Source organism: Dipodomys spectabilis, unplaced genomic scaffold (genome assembly GCF_019054845.1).
Source record: "Dipodomys spectabilis isolate Male_0828 unplaced genomic scaffold, ASM1905484v1 ptg000365l, whole genome shotgun sequence".
Lineage (NCBI taxonomy): Eukaryota > Metazoa > Chordata > Mammalia > Rodentia > Heteromyidae > Dipodomys > Dipodomys spectabilis.
In genome coordinates this window covers 13,509,916-13,515,915 of record NW_024871042.1, presented here as the reverse complement: position 1 = coordinate 13,515,915, position 6,000 = coordinate 13,509,916, and positions in this window count along the sequence as shown.

Genomic DNA, 6,000 nt, shown 5'->3' with positions numbered 1-6,000 from the left:
TCCACCCTCCTTGCAGCAAAGTCTACCCAGTACCTGCGTTACCTAGGCAACTGGGACACCTGGAAGAGGTCACATCACATCTGCATCTGCTGAGGTCACATCTGAATTTGATGGGGCCACACCTTTCTCCGCCCATACCCTACATAAGGCCTAGCGCAGGCCCAGAAGCTCTCTCTCTGTTCTTTTCTAGCTCTCTCTGCGCTCTCTGTTCTCTCGCTGCTCTTTTTTAGCTCTCTTGCTACTCTTTTCTAGTTCTCTCTGCTCTTTTCTAGCTCTTTCCTCTCTTTCCCAGCCATGTGGAGTGCCAACCTTGCCTGGTCCCAGCAGGTCTACTGAATAAACCTACCCCTTACCTGAATACCACGTGCGTGCTGCTGCTGTTCTTACTCGGCTACCTCTTTTTAAAAACCTAACAAGGATCTTTTGGAGATGGTGGGTTTTCATCCCTATCCCCCACCTGCTACATCTCCTCCCCCCACCCCCCCACATCCCATACCTCCACCAGGTCAGCACAGCGCCTGGAACGCAGTTTGTGTCCACAAGTGTCTGCTGATGCTGAAGGCCCCAGGAAGTACATGAAGAATCCTGGGAGCCCACACAGTACCAGCAAGTCTGAAACAAGGAACCCCCAGAGAGGGCCTGTGAAGCCTGAGACACAAGACTGGGAGCCTGCTGAGGGATTCAGAAGGTGAAAAAAATCTAGGTCACAAGGTCCCCATGGATCCCTGGGGAGCCAGCACCAGGCAGCTTCAGCAGGGACCCTGGAAGCAGAGCGATGTCTGCGGAAGCATGTATGGTGCTAGGAAATAATCTGGCAGAAAAGTGCTTAACAATGACAGCTACCAAGTGGTAAATGAGCGGAACATCCAAGCAAATACAACTACTGACAGCTTCTAGAATATGTGAATGGCTCTTCGTTTATGAGCTGTAGGGGCTAATAATTTTCACTCATTAATGATAGATTATTAGGCTGAACCATGTGAAATTACCACTATTAAACTCTTTGACCTACAAGAATGGCAATTTTGTATGATTCAACCTACAACCTTCTGCCTGACAAGTCACTTCTGTATCAAGTGTGAGTTGCTCCCCTTAGGCTGGGAAAGTAACTCAGTTAGAGAGTGCTCCCTGGCATGAGAAACTGGGTTTCAGTCCCCAGCACCACTAACTGAATCAATCACATAGTAAATAATAAAACAGTAATAGTTTCCAGTTAGGCAAGTATGCACAACTCTGTCTGACAGAGACAGCCAAGTCCCCAGTGAGTGGCCCATGACTTGCTCAAGGTTACACAGCAAGCAACTAGAATAGCTTGGGCTGCTGAGTTTTCTCACTTCTGACCCTGATTCCTCCAGCTGTGTCTGCTGAACACATCTGCAGGGGTTGAGGACAGGATGGAGCAACATTGGCAATGACCTACTTAGCAATATGAAGCCCTACACCAGTGATTCACACCTGTAATCCTACCTACTCTGGCGGCTGAGGATCAAGGTTCTAAGCCAGCCCAGAGAGGAAAGTCTATCAAAAAAGCCAGAAGGGGAAATGTAGCTCAAGTAGTAGTGTGCTAGCCTTGAGGGAAAAAAAAACCAAAAACAAAACAAAACACTAATGCTCAATGATAGTGCTCAGGACCTGAGTTCAACCCCCAGGACCGGCACCGACACACACAAAAACTGGATCACGTAGTAGCGTGCCAACCTTGAACAAAAAATGCCAGGCAAAAACACAGGCTTTGAGCGCAAGCCCCAGTACTGGCACATGTGTGCAAGCACACGCATGTGTGCACACGTGCACAGACACACACACACACACCTACATTCCAGAAACTGCAGCTTATGCTGAGGATGGCAGGATGAAGGCCACAATGAGCCAGAAAACTTTTTTTTTTCCAGTCCTGGGGCTTGAACTCAGGGCCTGGGCACTGTCCCTGAGCTGCTTTTGCCCAAGGCTAGCACTCTACCACTTGAGCCACAGCACCACTTCTGGTGTGGTACTGAGAAACCGAATCCAGGGCTTCATGCATGCTAGACAAGCATGCTACCACTAAGCCACCTTCCCGGTCCCCAGAAAACTTTTTTTTAAAAAAAAATAGATGTGCCAGGTACTATGCTGAGAGCTTCCAGGGCCTTCATTTATTCAATCTGCACAGGAGATGTGGCAGATTTTGTTCTCCAAAGATGATCCAATGCTACCACCATACGCCTTCCTAATTAAGGCAATGGAGTTGGTTACACAGACATAGATGCATACACTTGAATGCAGGAGGCCGTCTGAATGCTTCACGTGGCAGAACACAGAGGAATCATGATGTTTCCAGCTGAGCACTTTGCTGTCTGGCAGCTTCCTCTTCCTGCTTCCTAGAATACTGGCTGCAGTGCTCCCTTGTCAGAGCCCAGCTATGCTCTGAGTAGCCCAAGCCATGAGAGCAGGCCACATGCCAGCACTGCAGTTGAAGCGCTGCTGAGCTCCAGCCAGTCGCCTCGTGAGAGAGCCAGTGTGGGTGTTCAGCCTGGCTGAGTTTCAGATGACCAGCTCTGCTGCCCTCTGACCTCAGCAGCCTGAAGGACTCCGAATAGAACCATCCAGCAGAGCCCAGTCAAATTCCAGAGCCATGAGAGATGACAACAAATATCTAAACCACTAACTAGCCTTTGTGGTGTCTTGACATTCAGTAGAAGATAATGAATTTAACCTGGCACTGGGAACTCATGCCTGCAATGCAGAACTGACACAAAAAGAAAAAAAAAAATACCCAAGGAAAAATAAAAGGAGAAAGACTCTTGGCTTGTGGCTTCAAAAGTTTCAGTCCATTCACACTTGGCTCCGTTGATTTCTAGGCCTGAATAAGACAGAACAAAGAGCATGGGGAAGCAAACAGACTCACTTCTGGGAGGCCAGGAAGGAGACAGTAGGGCAGAGAGGAGAGGGAGAGAGAAAGGCTCCAGGTAAAGAAGACATGCCCTGCTAGAACCTATTTCCAACTAGACCACACCTCCCAGATTCCACCACCTCCCAACAGTGCTGTCAAACTGTGAGTCCACCGATGGATTCATTGATGGGACTTCATCAGCTCATGATTTAGTCACCTCTGAACACTGATGAGTATTTGGGGACACTTCATACCTATGCCAAAACCAATGGCATGGCTGGGGCTGGGGGGGGAGGAAAGGGGGGGCAGGTGAGGGAGGATGGGGTTGAAGGCCTCACTAAGTCTGTGATATGTCAGCAAGACTTTATTGGATTGAAGAGAACTTGCCAGATCAGCAGTTGTTGGCAGGGATCCCTAATGCATTAAAATCACTGGTGAACTTCCCAACATAGATGTCCAGATACCACCCGCACACCCCGAATCAGAATCTCCAAGGCTAAAGTGAAACAGGTGTATTTTTCATAGGTTTCAAAGGTCATTCTAATGTACAAATCAATGTGACTGTATTTCAAGATAAGCCCTTTAGGTAGATAATTAAGGTTGGATGAGGTCATAACATTGGTTCTACTCTTTTAGGCCAGGTTTTTTGTTGTTGTTGTTGTTGTTTTTTGTCTCGTGGACTTGAACTCTGGGCTTGGGCACTGTCCCTGCGCTCTTCACCTTGTGGCTCTACTACGTGAGCCACAGCGCCACTTCCAGTTTTCTAGAGGTTTATTGGAGATAAAAGTCTCACAGATGGGGCTGGGAAGGTGGCTCAGTGGTAGAGCTCTTGCCTTGCATGCATGAGGCCCTGGGTTCGATTCCCCAGCACCACATAAGCAAAAAGAAAAAAGCCAGAAGTGGCGCTGTGGTTCAACGGGTAGAGCGCTAGCCTTGAGCTGAAGAGCTGAGGGACAGCGCCCAGGCCCAGAGTTCAGGCCCCACAACCAGATCCCTCCCCCAAAAAAAGTCTCACGGAGTTTCCTGCCTGGGCTGGCTTTGAACCCGAGATCCTCAGATCTCAGCCTCCTGACTAGCTAGGATTACAGGCATGAGCCACCAGTGCCCAGCCTATTTTTTAATTTTTAAAATTGTTATTATAAAGGTGATTTACAGAGAGGTTACAGTATCATAAGTCAGGTAAAGAGTACATTTCTTTTTAGACAGTGTCACCCCTTTCCTCCTGCTCTCCCAGTTTTTCCCTCCCATCCCCACCCACAAGCTGTATAATTCATTTTCAATATGTATCCAGTGAGTAATATTACTGCATTTGTTCACCCTTTGTCCCTCCATTTCTATGCCTCCCCTTACCTCCCAAAGACATATAAATGAACAAACAGAACAAAAAGGAAAGAAAACCAAAACAGCAACAAAGACAAAAAACCTTGTTTTCATTTCCTAGAGTTCATTCCAATAACTATTATTTTGTATGATCAGATGCACATAGGCATTGTGCCTTGTATTTCTCTCCTAAGAGTATCCTCCTCTGGTCTCACTATGTGTGAATGCCTTACATGTCCCAGTATTTTAGATCTAGCTTCTGCATATGAGAGAAACAAGTACCTTTTGTGTCTCTGAGCTTGGCTTACCTCACTAAACATGATTTGTTCTATGTCCAGCCATTTCCCTGCAAATGAGATAATATTATTCTTTCTAATAACTGTGTAAAATTCCATTGTGTGTAGGTTCCACAGTTTTTGGATCCACTTATCCATTGTAGGGCATCTGGGTCTTTTCCACTACTTGGATATTGTGAGTAGTGCAGCAATGAACATGGTCGTACTAGTGTCTTTAAGGTATCCAGGCTCATGATGTTCTGGGTAGAAGCACAGGATGGTATGGCTGGGTTGTGGGGAAGATCTATGTTTATTTATTTTTGAGAAGGCCTTGTATCTTTTTTTTTTTTTTTTTTTGGTTGTGGAGCTTGAACTCTGGGCCTGGGTGCTGTCTCTCAGCTCTTTAGCTCAAGGCTAGCGCTCTACCATTTGAGCCACAGTGCCCACTTCTGGCTTTTTCTGTTTATGTGGTACTGAGGAATCGAACCCAGGGCCTCATGCATGTAAGGCAAGCACTCTACCACTGAGCTACCTGCACAGCCCCAAGCCTGGTATCCTTAGAAAAACAAGAGATGCCAAATCCCCCCCCCCCCAATCTCAATCTCTCTCATTTTCTTTGCACATACAGAAAGAGATGACATAATAGGAAAGAATGCTATGTGTAAACCAGAAAGATAAGCCTTACCAGACACCAGTCCAAGGAACCCCTTGATCATAAACTTCAGCACTAAAATTGCTGTTTGCTTGGGCCACCTAGTCAGTGGTGTTACTACAGCTCATAGCACCATACAGTTGATGAATACAGGACCAGAACTGAAGGGGTGAAGTTACCGAGAGGCAGGCTTATTATGTAAGCCTGAGCTTCCAGTGGTCCCGACAGAGCCTGTGGGACAGCAATGCCAGCACAGAGGAGAGAACTGCCAAGAGACAGGCCAACCCACGCCTGATTTGAGAGTATCCAAATGCAGCCGTACCTGAAACACAGTCTCGCCTCTGCCTATCACAGCTACACGTGCTAATCGATTCTCCTTCTGGCTCAACTTCAGTTTCTGTCACTGCAACAAAAGCACTGTGATGAATGCAGAGTAACCATTAGTCATTTCATTATTTTCCTTATTATATCTGATCAGACATATCCTTCCATTGGGGTAAAAGAATTATGGCCGGGCTGGGAAGGTGGCTCAGTGGTAGAGCGCTTGCCTTGCATGCCTGAGGCCCTGGGTTCGATTCCTCAGCACCACATAAGCAAAAAGAAAAAAGCCAGAAGTGGTGCTGTGGCTCAAGTGGTAGAGCGCTAGCCTTAGCTGAAGAGCTGGGGGACAGTGCCCAGGCCCAGAGCTCAGGCCCCAAGACCAGACCCCCGAAAAAAAGAATTATAGCCTAGGCTGGGTGCCAGTGGCTACTGCCTGTAATCCTAGCTACTCAGGAGGCTGAGATCTGAGGATCTTGATTTAAAGCCAGCCGAGGCAAGAAAGTCTGTGAGACTCTTATCTCTAATTAACCACCAGAATACCAGAAGTAGAGCTGTTGCTCCAG